The sequence below is a fragment of the Schistocerca nitens genome, chromosome 9, assembly GCF_023898315.1.
Source record: "Schistocerca nitens isolate TAMUIC-IGC-003100 chromosome 9, iqSchNite1.1, whole genome shotgun sequence".
NCBI lineage: Eukaryota > Metazoa > Arthropoda > Insecta > Orthoptera > Acrididae > Schistocerca > Schistocerca nitens.
Genome location: NC_064622.1, coordinates 498,742,641 through 498,763,336, shown reverse-complemented (window position 1 = coordinate 498,763,336; position 20,696 = coordinate 498,742,641).

Sequence of the window (20,696 nt, the reverse complement as noted above, 5' to 3'; positions counted from 1 at the left end):
TAGTTTTTTGGGAAGTAACAGCCCGATGTTTAAATTTTCTTCATGATGCTTTAAGAATACAGTAAATATCACACATACTGGTAACCTTGGAGTGTGCTAATGTTTAAATTTTCTTTCGTTAGCAGGTTGACATGAGATCTGTTGGAGCGGCAACATATCCTAGAACAAAATCGCTAGTGCTGTGCACATAGCATTCTTCACACCGAATGTATCTACGTACAATGGATGACTGCGGGAACAATTAGTTTTTTGTGAAGTAACAGCTCGATGTTTAAATTTTTTTCATTATGCTTTAAGAATACAGATAATATTACACTTTCTGGTGACTTTGGAGTGTGCTAATGTTTAAATTTTCTTTCGTTAGCAGGTTGACTTGAGATCTCTTGGAGCGGCAACATATTCTAGAAGAAAATCGCTAGTGCTGTGCACATAGTATTCTTCACACCGAATGTATCTACGTACAATGGATGACTGCGGGAACAATTAGTTTTTTGGGAAGTAACAGCTCGATGTTTAAATTTTTTTCATTATTCTTTAAGAATACAGATAATATTACACTTTCTGGTGACTTTGGAGTGCGCTAATGTTTACATTTTCTTTCGTTAGCAGGTTGACAAGAAATCTGTTGGAGCGGCAACATATTCTAGAAGAAAATCGCTAGTGCTGTGCACATAGCATTCTTCACACCGAATGTATCTACGTACAATGGATGACTGCGGGAACAATTAGTTTTTTGGGAAGTAACAGCCCCATGTTTAAATTTTTTTCATGATGCTTTAAGAATACAGTAAATATCACACATACTGGTAACCTTGGAGTGTGCTAATGTTTAAATTTTCTTTCTTTAGCAGGTTGACATGAGATCTGTTGGAGCGGCAACATATCCTAGAACAAAATCGCTAGTGCTGTGCACATAGCATTCTTTACACCGAATGTATCTACGTACAGTGGATGACTGCGGGAACAATTAGTTTTTTGGGAAGTAACAGCTCGATGTTTAAATTTTTTTCATTATGCTTTAAGAATACAGTAAATATTACACATCCTGGTGACCTTGGAGTGTGCTAATGTTTAAATTTTCTTTCGTTAGCAGGTTGACATGAGATCTGTTGGAGCGGCAACATATCCTAGAACAAAATCGCTAGTGCTGTGCACATAGCATTCTTCACACCGAATGTATCTTCGTACAGTGGATGACTGCGGGAACAATTAGTTTTTTTGGTAAGTAACAGCTCGATGTTTAAATTTTTTTCATTATGCTTTAAGAATACAGATAATATTACACTTTCTGGTGACTTTGGAGTGTGCTAATGTTTAAATTTTCTTTCGTTAGCAGGTTGACTTGAGATCTCTTGGAGCGGCAACATATTCTAGAAGAAAATCGCTAGTGCTGTGCACATAGTATTCTTCACACCGAATGTATCTACGTACAATGGATGACTGCGGGAACAATTAGTTTTTTGGGAAGTAACAGCTCGATGTTTAAATTTTTTTCATTATGCTTTAAGAATACAGGTAATATTACACTTTCTGGTGACTTTGGAGTGCGCTAATGTTTACATTTTCTTTCGTTAGCAGGTTGACAAGAAATCTGTTGGAGCGGCAACATATTCTAGAAGAAAATCGCTAGTGCTGTGCACATAGCATTCTTCACACCGAATGTATCTACGTACAATGGATGACTGCGGGAACAATTAGTTTTTTGGGAAGTAACAGCCCCATGTTTAAATTTTTTTCATGATGCTTTAAGAATACAGTAAATATCACACATACTGGTAACCTTGGAGTGTGCTAATGTTTAAATTTTCTTTCTTTAGCAGGTTGACATGAGATCTGTTGGAGCGGCAACATATCCTAGAACAAAATCGCTAGTGCTGTGCACATAGCATTCTTTACACCGAATGTATCTACGTACAGTGGATGACTGCGGGAACAATTAGTTTTTTGGGAAGTAACAGCTCGATGTTTAAATTTTTTTCATTATGCTTTAAGAATACAGTAAATATTACACATCCTGGTGACCTTGGAGTGTGCTAATGTTTAAATTTTCTTTCGTTAGCAGGTTGACATGAGATCTGTTGGAGCGGCAACATATCCTAGAACAAAATCGCTAGTGCTGTGCACATAGCACTCTTCACACCGAATGTATAAACGTACAGTGGATGACTGCGGGAACAATTAATTTTTTGGGAAGTAACAGCTCGATGTTTAAATTTTATTCATTATGCTTTAAGAATACAGTAAATATTACACATCCTGGTGACCTTGGAGTGTGCTAATGTTTAAATTTTCTTTCGTTAGCAGGTTGACATGAGATCTGTTGCAGCGGCAACATATCCTAGAACAAAATCGCTAGTGCTGTGCACATAGCATTCTTCACACCGAATGTATCTACGTACAGTGGATGACTGCGGGAACAATTAGATTTTTGGGAAGTAACAGCTCGATGTTTAAATTTTTTTCATTATGCTTTAAGAATACAGATAATATTACACTTTCTGGTGAGTTTGGAGTGCGCTAAAGTTTACTTTCTCCTTTCGTTAGCAGGTTGACAAGAAATCTGTTGGAGCGGCAACATATTCTAGATGAAAATCGCTAGTGCTGTGCACATAGCATTCTTCACACCGAATGTATCTACGTACAGTGGATGACTGCGGGAACAATTAGTTTTTTGGGAAGTAACAGCTCGATGTTTAAATTTTTTTCATCATGCTTCTAGAAAACAGTAAATATTACACATCCTGGTGACCTTGGAGTGTGCTAGTGTTTAAATTTTCTTTCGTTAGCAGGTTGACATGAGATCTGTTGGAGCGGCAACATATCCTAGAACAAAGTCGCTAGTGCTGTGCACATAGCTTTCTTCACACCGAATGTATCTACGTACAGTGGATGACTGCGGGAAAAATTAGTTTTTTGGGAAGTGACAGCTCGATGTTTAAATTTTTTTCATTATGCTTTAAGAATACAGATAATATTACACTTTCTGGTGACTTTGGAGTGCGCTAAAGTTTACTTTTTCCTTTCGTTAGCAGGTTGACAAGAAATCTGTTGGAGCGGCAACATATTCTAAATGAAAATCGCTAGTGCTGTGCACATAGCATTCTTCACACCGAATGTATCTACGTACAGTGGATGACTGCGGGAACAATTAGTTTTTTGGGAAGTAACAGCTCGATGTTTAAATTTTTTTCATTGTGCTTTAAGAATACAGTAAATATTACACATTCTGGTGACCTTGGAGTGTGCTAATGTTTAAATTTTCTTTCGTTAGCAGGTTGTCATGAGATCTGTTGGAGCGGCAACATACCCTAGAACAAAATCGCTAGTGCTGTGCACATAGCATTCATCACACCGAATGTATCTACGTACAGTGGATAACTGCGGGAACAATTATCTTTTTGGGAAAGTAACAGCCTGATGTTTAAATTTTTTTCATGATGCTTTAAGAATGCAGTAAATATCACACATCCTGGTGACCTTGGAGTGTGCTAATGTTTAAATTTTCTTTCGTTAGCAGGTTGACATGAGATCTGTTGGAGCGGCAACATATCCTAGAACAAAATCGCTAGTGCTGTCCACATAGCCTTCTTCACACCGAATGTATCTACGTACAGTGGATGGCTGCTGGAACAGTTAGTTTTTTGGGAAGTAACAACTCGATGTTTAAATTTTTTTCATTATGCTTTAAGAATACAGTAAATATTACACATCCTGGTGACCTTGGAGTGTGCTAATGTTTAACTTTTCTTTCGTTAGCTGGTTGACAAGAAACCTGTTGGAGCGGCAACATATTCTAGAAGAAAATCGTTAGTGCTGTGCACATAACATTCTTCACACCGAATGTATCTACGTACAACGGATGACTGCGGGAACAATTAGTTTTTTGGGAAGTAACAGCTCGATGTTTAAATTTTTTTCATGATGCTTTAAGAATACAGTAAATATCACACATACTGGTAACCTTGGAGTGTGCTAATGTTTAAATTTTCTTTCTTTAGCAGGTTGACATGAGATCTCTTGGGGCGGCAACATATTGTAGAAGAAAATTGCTAGTGCTGTGCACATAGCATTCTTCACACCGAATGTAACTACGTACAGTGGATGACTGCGGGAACAATTAGTTTTTTGGGAAGTAACAGCTCGATGTTTAAATTTTTTCATTGTGCTTTTAGAATACAGATAATATTACACTTTCTGGTGACTTTGGAGTGTGCTAATGCTTAAATTTTCTTTCGTTAGCAGGTTGACTTGAGATCTCTTGGAGCGGCAACATATCCTAGAACAAAATCGCTAGTGCTGTGCACATAGCATTCTTCACACCGAATGTATCTACGTACAATGGATGACTGCGGGAACAATTAGTTTTTTGGGAAGTAACAGCTCGATGTTTAAATTTTTTTCATTATGCTTTAAGAATACAGATAATATTACACTTTCTGGTGACTTTGGAGTGCGCTAATGTTTACATTTTCTTTCGTTAGCAGGTTGACAAGAAATCTGTTGGAGCGGCAACATATTCTAGAAGAAAATCGCTAGTGCTGTGCACATTGCATTCTTCACACCGAATGTATCTACGTACAATGGATGACTGCGGGAACAATTAGTTTTTTGGGAAGTAACAGCCCCATGTTTAAATTTTTTTCATGATGCTTTAAGAATACAGTAAATATCACACATACTGGTAACCTTGGAGTGTGCTAATGTTTAAATTTTCTTTCGTTAGCAGGTTGACATGAGATCTGTTGGAGCGGCAACATATCCTAGAACAAAATCGCTAGTGCTGTGCACATAGCATTCTTTACACCGAATGTATCTACGTACAGTGGATGACTGCGGGAACAATTAGTTTTTTGGGAAGTAACAGCTCGATGTTTAAATTTTTTTCATTATGCTTTAAGAATACAGTAAATATTACACATCCTGGTGACCTTGGAGTGTGCTAATGTTTAAATTTTCTTTCGTTAGCAGGTTGACATGAGATCTGTTGGAGCGGCATTATATCCTAGAACAAAATCGCTAGTGCTGTGCACATAGCATTCTTCACACCGAATGTATAAACGTACAGTGGATGACTGCGGGAAAAATTAGTTTTTTGGGAAGTGACAGCTCGATGTTTAAATTTTTTTCATTATGCTTTAAGAATACAGATAATATTACACTTTCTGGTGACTTTGGAGTGCGCTAAAGTTTACTTTTTCCTTTCGTTAGCAGGTTGACAAGAAATCTGTTGGAGCGGCAACATATTCTATATGAAAATCGCTAGTGCTGTGCACATAGCATTCTTCACACCGAATGTATCTACGTACAGTGGATGAATGCGGGAACAATTAGTTTTTTGGGAAGTAACAGCTCGATGTTTAAATTTTTTTCATTATGCTTTAAGAATACAGTAAATATTTGACATCCTGGTGACCTTGGAGTGTGCTAATGTTTAAATTTTCTTTCGTTAGCAGGTTTACATGAGATCTGTTGGAGCGGCAACATATTCTAGAAGAAAATCGCTAGTGCTGTGCACATAGCATTCTTCACACCGAATGTATCTACGTACAGTGGATGACTGCGGGAACAATTAGTTTTTTGGGAAGTAACAGCTCGATGTTTAAATTTTTTTCATTGTGCTTTAAGAATACAGTAAATATTACACATTCTGGTGACCTTGGAGTGTGCTAATGTTTAAATTTTCTTTCGTTAGCAGGTTGTCATGAGATCTGTTGGAGCGGCAACATACCCTAGAACAAAATCGCTAGTGCTGTGCACATAGAATTCTTCACACCGAATGTATCTACGTACAGTGGATAACTGCGGGAACAATTATCTTTTTGGGAAAGTAACAGCCTGATGTTTAAATTTTTTTCATGATGCTTTAAGAATGCAGTAAATATCACACATCCTGGTGACCTTGGAGTGTGCTAATGTTTAAATTCTCTTTCGCTAGCAGGTTGACATGAGATCTGTTGGAGCGGCAACATATCCTAGAACAAAATCGCTAGTGCTGTCCACATAGCCTTCTTCACACCGAATGTATCTACGTACAGTGGATGACTGCTGGAACAGTTAGTTTTTTGGGAAGTAACAACTCGATGTTTAAATTTTTTTCATTATGCTTTAAGAATACAGTAAATATTACACATCCTGGTGACCTTGGAGTGTGCTAATGTTTAACTTTTCTTTCGTTAGCTGGTTGACAAGAAACCTGTTGGAGCGGCAACATATTCTAGAAGAAAATCGTTAGTGCTGTGCACATAACATTCTTCACACCGAATGTATCTACGTACAACGGATGACTGCGGGAACAATTAGTTTTTTGGGAAGTAACAGCCCGATGTTTAAATTTTTTTCATGATGCTTTAAGAATACAGTAAATATCACACATACTGGTAACCTTGGAGTGTGCTAATGTTTAAATTTTCTTTCTTTAGCAGGTTGACATGAGATCTCTTGGGGCGGCAACATATTCTAGAAGAAAATTGCTAGTGCTGTGCACATAGCATTCTTCACACCGAATGTAACTACGTACAGTGGATGACTGCGGGAACAATTAGTTTTTTGGGAAGTAACAGCTCGATGTTTAAATTTTTTCATTGTGCTTTTAGAATACAGATAATATTACACTTTCTGGTGACTTTGGAGTGTGCTAATGTTTAAATTTTCTTTCGTTAGCAGGTTGACTTGAGATCTCTTGGAGCGGCAACATATCCTAGAACAAATCGCTAGTGCTGTGCACATAGCATTCTTCACACCGAATGTATCTACGTACAATGGATGACTGCGGGAACAATTAGTTTTTTGGGAAGTAACAGCTCGATGTTTAAATTTTTTTCATTATGCTTTAAGAATACAGATAATATTACACTTTCTGGTGACTTTGGAGTGCGCTAATGTTTACATTTTCTTTCGTTAGCAGGTTGACAAGAAATCTGTTGGAGCGGCAACATATTCTAGAAGAAAATCGCTAGTGCTGTGCACATTGCATTCTTCACACCGAATGTATCTACGTACAATGGATGACTGCGGGAACAATTAGTTTTTTGGGAAGTAACAGCCCCATGTTTAAATTTTTTTCATGATGCTTTAAGAATACAGTAAATATCACACATACTGGTAACCTTGGAGTGTGCTAATGTTTAAATTTTCTTTCGTTAGCAGGTTGACATGAGATCTGTTGGAGCGGCAACATATCCTAGAACAAAATCGCTAGTGCTGTGCACATAGCATTCTTTACACCGAATGTATCTACGTACAGTGGATGACTGCGGGAACAATTAGTTTTTTGGGAAGTAACAGCTCGATGTTTAAATTTTTTTCATTATGCTTTAAGAATACAGTAAATATTACACATCCTGGTGACCTTGGAGTGTGCTAATGTTTAAATTTTCTTTCGTTAGCAGGTTGACATGAGATCTGTTGGAGCGGCATTATATCCTAGAACAAAATCGCTAGTGCTGTGCACATAGCATTCTTCACACCGAATGTATAAACGTACAGTGGATGACTGCGGGAAAAATTAGTTTTTTGGGAAGTGACAGCTCGATGTTTAAATTTTTTTCATTATGCTTTAAGAATACAGATAATATTACACTTTCTGGTGACTTTGGAGTGCGCTAAAGTTTACTTTTTCCTTTCGTTAGCAGGTTGACAAGAAATCTGTTGGAGCGGCAACATATTCTATATGAAAATCGCTAGTGCTGTGCACATAGCATTCTTCACACCGAATGTATCTACGTACAGTGGATGAATGCGGGAACAATTAGTTTTTTGGGAAGTAACAGCTCGATGTTTAAATTTTTTTCATTATGCTTTAAGAATACAGTAAATATTAGACATCCTGGTGACCTTGGAGTGTGCTAATGTTTAAATTTTCTTTCGTTAGCAGGTTTACATGAGATCTGTTGGAGCGGCAACATATTCTAGAAGAAAATCGCTAGTGCTGTGCACATAGCATTCTTCACACCGAATGTATCTACGTACAGTGGATGACTGCGGGAACAATTAGTTTTTTGGGAAGTAACAGCTCGATGTTTAAATTTTTTTCATTGTGCTTTAAGAATACAGTAAATATTACACATTCTGGTGACCTTGGAGTGTGCTAATGTTTAAATTTTCTTTCGTTAGCAGGTTGTCATGAGATCTGTTGGAGCGGCAACATACCCTAGAACAAAATCGCTAGTGCTGTGCACATAGAATTCTTCACACCGAATGTATCTACGTACAGTGGATAACTGCGGGAACAATTATCTTTTTGGGAAAGTAACAGCCTGATGTTTAAATTTTTTTCATGATGCTTTAAGAATGCAGTAAATATCACACATCCTGGTGACCTTGGAGTGTGCTAATGTTTAAATTCTCTTTCGCTAGCAGGTTGACATGAGATCTGTTGGAGCGGCAACATATCCTAGAACAAAATCGCTAGTGCTGTGCACATAGCATTTTTCACACCGTATGTATCTACGTACAGTGGATGACTGCGGGAGCAATTAGTTTTTTGGGAAGTAACAGCTCGATGTTTAAATTTTTTTCATTATGCTTTAAGAATACAGATAATATTACACTTTCTGGTGACTTTGGAGTGCGCTAAAGTTTAAAATTTCTTTCGTTAGCAGGTTGACAAGAAATCTGTTGGAGCGGCAACATATTCTAGAAGAAAATCGCTAGTGCTGTGCACATAGCATTCTTCACACCGAATGTATCTACGTACAATGGATGACTGCGGAAACAATTAGTTTTTTGGGAAGTAACAGCCAGATGTTTAAATTTTTTTCATGATGCTTTAAGAATACAGTAAATATCACACATACTGGTAACCTTGGAGTGTGCTAATGTTTAAATTTTCTTTCGTTAGCAGGTTGACATGAGATCTGTTGGAGCGGCAACATATCCTAGAACAAAATCGCTAGTGCTGTGCACATAGCATTCTTTACACCGAATGTATCTACGTACAGTGGATGACTGCGGGAACAATTAGTTTTTTGGGAAGTAACAGCTCGATGTTTAAATTTTTTTCATTATGCTTTAAGAATACAGTAAATATTACACATCCTGGTGACCTTGGAGTTTGCTAATGTTTAAATTTTCTTTCGTTAGCAGGTTGACATGAGATCTGTTGGAGCGGCAACATATCCTAGAACAAAATCGCTAGTGCTGTGCACATAGCACTCTTCACACCGAATGTATAAACGTACAGTGGATGACTGCAGGAACAATTAATTTTTTGGGTTGGTAACAGCTCGATGTTTAAATTTTATTCATTATGCTTTAAGAATACAGTAAATATTACACATCCTGGTGACCTTGGAGTGTGCTAATGTTTAAATTTTCTTTCGTTAGCAGGTTGACATGAGATCTGTTGCAGCGGCAACATATCCTAGAACAAAATCGCTAGTGCTGTGCACATAGCATTCTTCACACCGAATGTATCTACGTACAGTGGATGACTGCGGGAACAATTAGATTTTTGGGAAGTAACAGCTCGATGTTTAAATTTTTTTCATTATGCTTTAAGAATACAGATAATATTACACTTTCTGGTGACTTTGGAGTGCGCTAATGTTTACATTTTCTTTCGTTAGCAGGTTGACAAGGAATCTGTTTGAGCGGCAACATATTCTAGAAGAAAATCGCTAGTGCTGTGCACATAGCATTCTTCACACCGAATGTATCTACGTACAGTGGATGACTGCGGGAACAATTAGTTTTTTGGGAAGTAACAGCTCGATGTTTAATTTTTTTCACTATGCTTTAAGAATACAGTAAATATTACACATCCTGGTGACGTTGGAGTGTGCTAATGTTTAACTTTTCTTTCGTTAGCAGGTTGACAAGAAATCTGTTGGAGCGGCAACATATTCTAGAAGAAAATCGCTAGTGCTGTGCACATAGCATTCTTCACACCGAATGTATCTACGTACAGTGGATGACTGCGGGAACAATTAGTTTTTTGGGAAGTAACAGCTCGATGTTTAAATTTTTTTCATCATGCTTTTAGAATACAGTAAATATTACACATCCTGGTGACCTTGAAGTGTGCTAGTGTTTAAATTTTCTTTCGTTAGCAGGTTGACATGAGATCTGTTGGAGCGGCAACATATCCTAGAACAAAATCGCTAGTGCTGTGCACATAGCTTTCTTCACACCGAATGTATCTACGTACAGTGGATGACTGCGGGAAAAATTAGTTTTTTGGGAAGTGACAGCTCGATGTTTAAATTTTTTTCATTATGCTTTAAGAATACAGATAATATTACACTTTCTGGTGACTTTGGAGTGCGCTAAAGTTTACTTTTTCCTTTCGTTAGCAGGTTGACAAGAAATCTGTTGGAGCGGCAACATATTCTAGATGAAAATCGCTAGTGCTGTGCACATAGCATTCTTCACACCGAATGTATCTACGTACAGTGGATGACTGCGGGAACAATTAGTTTTTTGGGAAGTAACAGCTCGATGTTTAAATTTTTTTCATTATGCTTTAAGAATACAGTAAATATTAGACATCCTGGTGACCTTGGAGTGAGCTAATGTTTAAATTTTCTTTCGTTAGCAGGTTGACATGAGATCTGTTGGAGCGGCAACATATTCTAGAAGAAAATCGCTAGTGCTGTGCACATAGCATTCTTCACACCGAATGTATCTACGTACAGTGGATGACTGCGGGAACAATTAGTTTTTTGGGAAGTAACAGCTCGATGTTTAAATTTTTTTCATTGTGCTTTAAGAATACAGTAAATATTACACATACTGGTGACCTTGGAGTGTGCTAATGTTTAAATTTTCTTTCGTTAGCATGTTGACATGAGATCTGTTGAAGCGGCAACATGTTCTAGAAGAAAATCGCTAGTGCTGTGCACATAGCATTCTTCACACCGAATGTATCTACGTACAGTGGATGACTGCGGGAACAATTAGTTTTTTGTAAAGTAACAGCTCGATGTTTAAATTTTTTTCATGATGCTTTAAGAATACAGATAATATTACACTTTCTGGTGACTTTGGAGTGCGCTAATGTTTACATTTTCTTTCGTTAGCAGGTTGACAAGAAATCTGTTGGAGCGGCAACATATTCTAGAAGAAAATCGCTAGTGCTGTGCAAATAGCATTTTTCACACCGAATGTATCTACGTACAGTGTATGACTGCGGGAACAATTAGTTTTTTGGGAAGTAACAGCCCGATGTTTAAATTTTTTTTTAATGTTTAAATTTTCTTTCGTTAGCAGGTTGCCATGAGATCTGTTGGAGCGGCAACATACCCTAGAACAAAATCGCTAGTGCTGTGCACATAGCATTCTTCACACCGAATGTATCTACGTACAGTGGATAACTGCGGGAACAATTATCTTTTTGGGAAGTAACAGCCCGATGTTTAAATTTTTTTCATGATGCTTTAAGAATGCAGTAAATATCACACATCCTGGTGACCTTGGAGTGTGCTAATGTTTAAATTTTCTTTCGCTAGCAGGTTGACATGAGATCTGTTGGAGCGGCAACATATCCTAGAACAAAATCGCTAGTGCTGTGCACATAGCATTTTTCACACCGAATGTATCTACGTACAGTGGATGACTGCGGGAGCAATTAGTTTTTTGGGAAGTAACAGCTCGATGTTTAAATTTTTTTCATTATGCTTTAAGAATACAGATAATATTACACTTTCTGGTGACTTAGGAGTGCGCTAAAGTTTAAAATTTCTTTCGTTAGCAGGTTGACAAGAAATCTGTTGGAGCGGCAACATATTCTAGAAGAAAATCGCTAGTGCTGTGCACATAGCATTCTTCACACCGAATGTATCTACGTACAATGGATGACTGCGGAAACAATTAGTTTTTTGGGAAGTAACAGCCCGATGTTTAAATTTTTTTCATGATGCTTTAAGAATACAGTAAATATCACACATACTGGTAACCTTGGAGTGTGCTAATGTTTAAATTTTCTTTCTTTAGCAGGTTGACATGAGATCTGTTGGAGCGGCAACATATCCTAGAACAAAATCGCTAGTGCTGTGCACATAGCATTCTTTACACCGAATGTATCTACGTACAGTGGATGACTGCGGGAACAATTAGTTTTTTGGGAAGTAACAGCTCGATGTTTAAATTTTTTTCATTATGCTTTAAGAATACAGTAAATATTACACATCCTGGTGACCTTGGAGTGTGCTAATGTTTAAATTTTCTTTCGTTAGCAGGTTGACATGAGATCTGTTGGAGCGGCAACATATCCTAGAACAAAATCGCTAGTGCTGTGCACATAGCACTCTTCACACCGAATGTATAAACGTACAGTGGATGACTGCGGGAACAATTAATTTTTTGGGAGGTAACAGCTCGATGTTTAAATTTTATTCATTATGCTTTAAGAATACAGTAAATATTACACATCCTGGTGACCTTGGAGTGTGCTAATGTTTAAATTTTCTTTCGTTAGCAGGTTGACATGAGATCTATTGCAGCGGCAACATATCCTAGAACAAAATCAATAGTGCTGTGCACATAGCATTCTTCACACCGAATGTATCTACGTACAGTGGATGACTGCGGGAACAATTAGATTTTTGGGAAGTAACAGCTCGATGTTTAAATTTTTTTCATTATGCTTTAAGAATACAGATAATATTACACTTTCTGGTGACTTTGGAGTGCGCTAATGTTTACATTTTCTTTCGTTAGCAGGTTGACAAGGAATCTGTTTGAGCGGCAACATATTCTAGAAGAAAATCGCTAGTGCTGTGCACATAGCATTCTTCACACCGAATGTATCTACGTACAGTGGATGACTGCGGGAACAATTAGTTTTTTGGGAAGTAACAGCTCGATGTTTAATTTTTTTCATTATGCTTTAAGAATACAGTAAATATTACACATCCTGGTGACGTTGGAGTGTGCTAATGTTTAACTTTTCTTTCGTTAGCAGGTTGACAAGAAATCTGTTGGAGCGGCAACATATTCTAGAAGAAAATCGCTAGTGCTGTGCACATAGCATTCTTCACACCGAATGTATCTACGTACAGTGGATGACTGCGGGAACAATTAGTTTTTTGGGAAGTAACAGCTCGATGTTTAAATTTTTTTCATCATGCTTTTAGAATACAGTAAATATTACACATCCTGGTGACCTTGAAGTGTGCTAGTGTTTAAATTTTCTTTCGTTAGCAGGTTGACATGAGATCTGTTGGAGCGGCAACATATCCTAGAACAAAATCGCTAGTGCTGTGCACATAGCTTTCTTCACACCGAATGTATCTACGTACAGTGGATGACTGCGGGAAAAATTAGTTTTTTGGGGAGTGACAGCTCGATGTTTAAATTTTTTTCATTATGCTTTAAGAATACAGATAATATTACACTTTCTGGTGACTTTGGAGTGCGCTAAAGTTTACTTTTTCCTTTCGTTAGCAGGTTGACAAGAAATCTGTTGGAGCGGCAACATATTCTAGATGAAAATCGCTAGTGCTGTGCTCATAGCATTCTTCACACAGAATTGTATCTACGTACAGTGGATGACTGCGGGAACAATTAGTTTTTGGGAAGTAACAGCTCGATGTTTAAATTTTTTTCATTATGCTTTAAGAATACAGTAAATATTAGACATCCTGGTGACCTTGGAGTGAGCTAATGTTTAAATTTTCTTTCGTTAGCAGGTTTACATGAGATCTGTTGGAGCGGCAACATATTCTAGAAGAAAATCGCTAGTGCTGTGCACATAGCATTCTTCACACCGAATGTATCTACGTACAGTGGATGACTGCGGGAACAATTAGTTTTTTGGGAAGTAACAGCTCGATGTTTAAATTTTTTTCATTGTGCTTTAAGAATACAGTAAATATTACACATACTGGTGACCTTGCAGTGTGCTAATGTTTAAATTTTCTTTCGTTAGCATGTTGACATGAGATCTGTTGAAGCGGCAACATGTTCTAGAAGAAAATCGCTAGTGCTGTGCACATAGCATTCTTCACACCGAATGTATCTACGTACAGTGGATGACTGCGGGAACAATTAGTTTTTTGGGAAGTAACAGCACGATGTTTAAATTTTTTTCATGATGCTTTAAGAATACAGTAAATATTACACATCCTGGTGACATTGGAGTGTGCTAATGTTTAAATTTTCTTTCGTTAGCAGGTTGTCATGAGATCTGTTGGAGCGGCAACATACCCTAGAACAAAATCGCTAGTGCTGTGCACATAGCATTCTTCACACCGAATGTATCTACGTACAGTGGATAACTGCGGGAACAATTATCTTTTTGGGAAGTAACAGCCCGATGTTTAAATTTTTTTCATGATGCTTTAAGAATGCAGTAAATATCACACATCCTGGTGACCTTGGAGTGTGCTAATGTTTAAATTTTCTTTCGCTAGCAGGTTGACATGAGATCTGTTGGAGCGGCAACATATCCTAGAACAAAATCGCTAGTGCTGTGCACATAGCATTTTTCACACCGAATGTATCTACGTACAGTGGATGACTGCGGGAGCAATTAGTTTTTTGGGAAGTAACAGCTCGATGTTTAAATTTTTTTCATTATGCTTTAAGAATACAGATAATATTACACTTTCTGGTGACTTAGGAGTGCGCTAAAGTTTAAAATTTCTTTCGTTAGCAGGTTGACAAGAAATCTGTTGGAGCGGCAACATATTCTAGAAGAAAATCGCTAGTGCTGTGCACATAGCATTCTTCACACCGAATTTATCTACGTAAAATGGATGACTGCGGAAACAATTAGTTTTTTGGGAAGTAACAGCCCGATGTTTAAATTTTTTTCATAATGCTTTAAGAATACAGTAAATATCACACATACTGGTAACCTTGGAGTGTGCTAATGTTTAAATTTTCTTTCCTTAGCAGGTTGACATGAGATCTGTTGGAGCGGCAACATATCCTAGAACAAAATCGCTAGTGCTGTGCACATAGCATTCTTTACACCGAATGTATCTACGTACAGTGGATGACTGCGGGAACAATTAGTTTTTTGGGAAGTAACAGCTCGATGTTTAAATTTTTTTCATTATGCTTTAAGAATACAGTAAATATTACACATCCTGGTGACCTTGGAGTGTGCTAAGGTTTAAATTTTCTTTCGTTAGCAGGTTGACATGAGATCTGTTGGAGCGGCAACATATCCTAGAACAAAATCGCTAGTGCTGTGCACATAGCACTCTTCACACCGAATGTATAAACGTACAGTGGATGACTGCGGGAACAATTAATTTTTTGGGAAGTAACAGCTCGATGTTTAAATTTTATTCTTTATGCTTTAAGAATACAGTAAATATTACACATCCTGGTGAACTTGGAGTGTGCTAATGTTTAAATTTTCTTTCGTTAGCAGGTTGACATGAGATCTGTTGCAGCGGCAACATATCCTAGAAAAAAATCGCTAGTGCTGTGCACATAGCATTCTTCACTCCGAATGTATCTACGTACAGTGGATGACTGCGGGAACAATTAGCTTTTTGGGAAGTAACAGCTCGATGTTTAATTTTTTTTCATTATGCTTTAAGAATACAGATAATATTACACTTTCTGGTGACTTTGGAGTGCGCTAATGTTTACATTTTCTTTCGTTAGCAGGTTGACAAGGAATCTGTTTGAGCGGCAACATATTCTAGAAGAAAATCGCTAGTGCTGTGCACATAGCATTCTTCACACCGAATGTATCTACGTACAGTGGATGACTGCGGGAACAATTAGTTTTTTGGGAAGTAACAGCTCGATGTTATAATTTTTTTCATCATGCTTTTAGAATACAGTAAATATTACACATCCTGGTGACCTTGGAGTGTGCTAGTGTTTAAATTTTCTGTCGTTAGCAGGTTGACATGAGATCTGTTGGAGCGGCAACATATCCTAGAACAAAAACGCTAGTGCTGTGCACATAGCTTTCTTCACACCGAATGTATCTACGTACAGTGGATGACTGCGGGAAAAATTAGTTTTTTGGGAAGTAACAGCTCGATGTTTAAATTTTTTTCATTATGCTTTAAGAATACAGATAATATTACACTTTCTGGTGACTTTGGAGTGCGCTAAAGTTTACTTTCTCCTTTCGTTAGCAGGTTGACAAGAAATCTGTTGGAGCGGCAACATATTCTAGATGAAAATCGCTAGTGCTGTGCACATAGCATTCTTCACACCGAATGTATCTACGTACAGTGGATGACTGCTGGAACAATTAGTTTTTTGGGAAGTAACAGCTCGATGTTAAAATTTTTTTCATTATGCTTTAAGAATACAGTAAATATTAGACATCCTGGTGACCTTGGAGTGTGCTAATGTTTAAATTTTCTTTCGTTAGCAGGTCTACATGAGATCTGTTGGAGCGGCAACATATTCTAGAAGAAAATCGCTAGTGCTGTGCACATAGCATTCTTCACACCGAATGTATCTACGTACAGTGGATGACTGCGGGAACAATTAGTTTTTTGGGAAGTAACAGCTCGATGTTTAAATTTTTTTCATTGTTCTTTAAGAATACAGTAAATATTACACATTCTGGTGACCTTGGAGTGTGCTAATGTTTACATTTTCTTTCGTTAGCAGGTTGACAAGAAATCTGTTGGAGCGGCAACATATTCTAGAAGAAAATCGCTAGTGCTGTGCACATAGCATTCTTCACACCGAATGTATCTATGTACAATGGATGACTGCGGGAACAATTAGTTTTTTGGGAAGTAACAGCCCGATGTTTAAATTTTTTTCATGATGCTTTAAGAATACAGTAAATATCACACATACTGGTAACCTTGGAGTGTGCTAATGTTTAAATTTTCTTTCTTTAGCAGGTTGACATGAGATCTGTTGGAGCGGCAACATATCCTAGAACAAAATCGCTAGTGCTGTGCACATAGCATTCTTTACACCGAATGTATCTACGTACAGTGGATGACTGCGGGAACAATTAGTTTTTTGGGAAGTAACAGCTCGATGTTTAAATTTTTTTCATTATGCTTTAAGAATACAGTAAATATTACACATCCTGGTGACCTTGGAGTGTGCTAATGTTTAAATTTTCTTTCGTTAGCAGGTTGACATGAGATCTGTTGGAGCGGCAACATATCCTAGAACAAAATCGCTAGTGCTGTGCACATAGCACTCTTCACACCGAATGTATAATAGTACAGTGGATGACTGCGGGAACAATTAATTTTTTGGGAAGTAACAGCTCGATGTTTAAATTTTATTCGTTATGCTTTAAGAATACAGTAAATATTAGACATCCTGGTGACCTTGGAGTGTGATAATGTTTAAATTTTCTTTCGTTAGCAGGTTGACATGAGATCTGTTGCAGCGGCAACATATCCTAGAACAAAATCGCTAGTGCTGTGCACATAGCATTCTTCACACCGAATGTATCTACGTACAGTGGATGACTGCGGGAACAATTAGATTTTTGGGAAGTAACAGCTCGATGTTTAATTTTTTTTCATTATGCTTTAAGAATACAGATAATATTACACTTTCTGGTGACTTTGGAGTGCGCTAATGTTTACATTTTCTTTCGTTAGCAGGTTGACAAGGAATCTGTTTGAGCGGCAACATATTCTAGAAGAAAATCGCTAGTGCTGTGCACATAGCATTCTTCACACCGAATGTATCTACGTACAGTGGATGACTGCGGGAACAATTAGTTTTTTGGGAAGTAACAGCTCGATGTTTAAATTTTTTTCATCATGCTTTTAGAATACAGTAAATATTACACATCCTGGTGACATTGGAGTGTGCTAGTGTTTAAATTTTCTGTCGTTAGCAGGTTGACATGAGATCTGTTGGAGCGGCAACATATCCTAGAACAAAAACGCTAGTGCTGTGCACATAGCTTTCTTCACACCGAATGTATCTACGTACAGTGGATGACTGCGGGAAAAATTAGTTTTTTGGGAAGTAACAGCTCGATGTTTAAATTTTTTTCATTATGCTTTAAGAATACAGATAATATTACACTTTCTGGTGACTTTGGAGTGCGCTAAAGTTTACTTTCTCCTTTCGTTAGCAGGTTGACAAGAAATCTGTTGGAGCGGCAACATATTCTAGATGAAAATCGCTAGTGCTGTGCACATAGCATTCTTCACACCGAATGTATCTACGTACAGTGGATGACTGCTGGAACAATTAGTTTTTTGGGAAGTAACAGCTCGATGTTAAAATTTTTTTCATTATGCTTTAAGAATACAGTAAATATTAGACATCCTGGTGACCTTGGAGTGTGCTAATGTTTAAATTTTCTTTCGTTAGCAGGTCTACATGAGATCTGTTGGAGCGGCAACTTATTCTAGAAGAAAATCGCTAGTGCTGTGCACATAGCATTCTTCACACCGAATGTATCTACGTACAGTGGATGACTGCGGGAACAATTAGTTTTTTGGGAAGTAACAGCTCGATGTTTAAATTTTTTTCATTGTTCTTTAAGAATACAGTAAATATTACACATTCTGGTGACCTTGGAGTGTGCTAATGTTTACATTTTCTTTCGTTAGCAGGTTGACAAGAAATCTGTTGGAGCGGCAACATATTCTAGAAGAAAATCGCTAGTGCTGTGCACATAGCATTCTTCACACCGAATGTATTTACGTACAATGGATGACTGCGGGAACAATTAGTTTTTTGGGAAGTAACAGCCCGATGTTTAAATTTTTTTCATGATGCTTTAAGAATACAGTAAATATCACACATACTGGTAACCTTGGAGTGTGCTAATGTTTAAATTTTCTTTCTTTAGCAGGTTGACATGAGATCTGTTGGAGCGGCAACATATCCTAGAACAAAATCGCTAGTGCTGTGCACATAGCATTCTTTACACCGAATGTATCTACGTACAGTGGATGACTGCGGGAACAATTAGTTTTTTGGGAAGTAACAGCTCGATGTTTAAATTTTTTTCATTATGCTTTAAGAATACAGTAAATATTACACATCCTGGTGACCTTGGAGTGTGCTAATGTTTAAATTTTCTTTCGTTAGCAGGTTGACATGAGATCTGTTGGAGCGGCAACATATCCTAGAACAAAATCGCTAGTGCTGTGCACATAGCACTCTTCACACCGAATGTATAAAAGTACAGTGGATGACTGCGGGAACAATTAATTTTTTGGGAAGTAACAGCTCGATGTTTAAATTTTATTCGTTATGCTTTAAGAATACAGTAAATATTAGACATCCTGGTGACCTTGGAGTGTGATAATGTTTAAATTTTCTTTCGTTAGCAGGTTGACATGAGATCTGTTGCAGCGGCAACATATCCTAGAACAAAATCGCTAGTGCTGTGCACATAGCATTCTTCACACCGAATGTATCTACGTACAGTGGATGACTGCGGGAACAATTAGATTTTTGGGAAGTAACAGCTCGATGTTTAAATTTTTTTCATTATGCTTTAAGAATACAGATAATATTACACTTTCTGGTGACTTTGGAGTGCGCTAATGTTTACATTTTCTTTCGTTAGCAGGTTGACAAGGAATCTGTTTGAGCGGCAACATATTCTAGAAGAAAATCGCTAGTGCTGTGCACATAGCATTCTTCACACCGAATGTATCTACGTACAGTGGATGACTGCGGGAACAATTAGTTTTTTGGGAAGTAACAGCTCGATGTTTAATTTTTTTCACTATGGTTTAAGAATACAGTAAATATTACACATCCTGGTGACGTTGGAGTGTGCTAATGTTTAACTTTTCTTTCGTTAGCAGGTTGACAAGAAATCTGTTGGAGCGGCAACATATTCTAGAAGAAAATCGCTAGTGCTGTGCACATAGCATTCTTCACACCGAATGTATCTACGTACAGTGGATGACTGCGGGAACAATTAGTTTTTTGGGAAGTAACAGCTCGATGTTTAAATTTTTTTCATCATGCTTTTAGAATACAGTAAATGTTACACATCCTGGTGACCTTGGAGTGTGCTAGTGTTTAAATTTTCTTTCGTTAGCAGGTTGACATGAGATCTGTTGGAGCGGCCACATATCCTAGAACAAAATCGCTAGTGCTGTGCACATAGCTTTCTTCACACCGAATGTATCTACGTACAGTGGATGACTGCGGGAAAAATTAGTTTTTTGGGAAGTGACAGCTCGATGTTTAAATTTTTTTCATTATGCTTTAAGAATACAGATAATATTACACTTTCTGGTGACTTTGGAGTGCGCTAAAGTTTACATTTTCCTTTCGTTAGCAGGTTGACAAGAAATCTGTTGGAGCGGCAACATATTCTAGAAGAAAATCGCTAGTGCTGTGCACATAGCATTCTTCACACCGAATGTATCTACGTACAATGGATGACTGCGGGAACAATTAGTTTTTTGGGAAGTAACAGCTCGATGTTTAAATTTTTTTCATGATGCTTTAAGAATACAGTAAATATCACACATACTGGTAACCTTGGAGTGTGCTAATGTTTAAATTTTCTTTCGTTAGCAGGTTGACATGAGATCTGTTGGAGCGGCAACATATCCTAGAACAAAATCGCTAGTGCTGTGCACATAGCATTCTTTACACCGAATGTATCTACGTACAGTGGATGACTGCGGGAACAATTAGTTTTTTGGGAAGTAACAGCTCGATGTTTAAATTTTTTTCATTATGCTTTAAGAATACAGTAAATATTACACATCCTGGTGACGTTGGAGTGTGCTAATGTTTAACTTTTCTTTCGTTAGCAGGTTGACAAGAAATCTGTTGGAGCGGCAACATATTCTAGAAGAAAATCG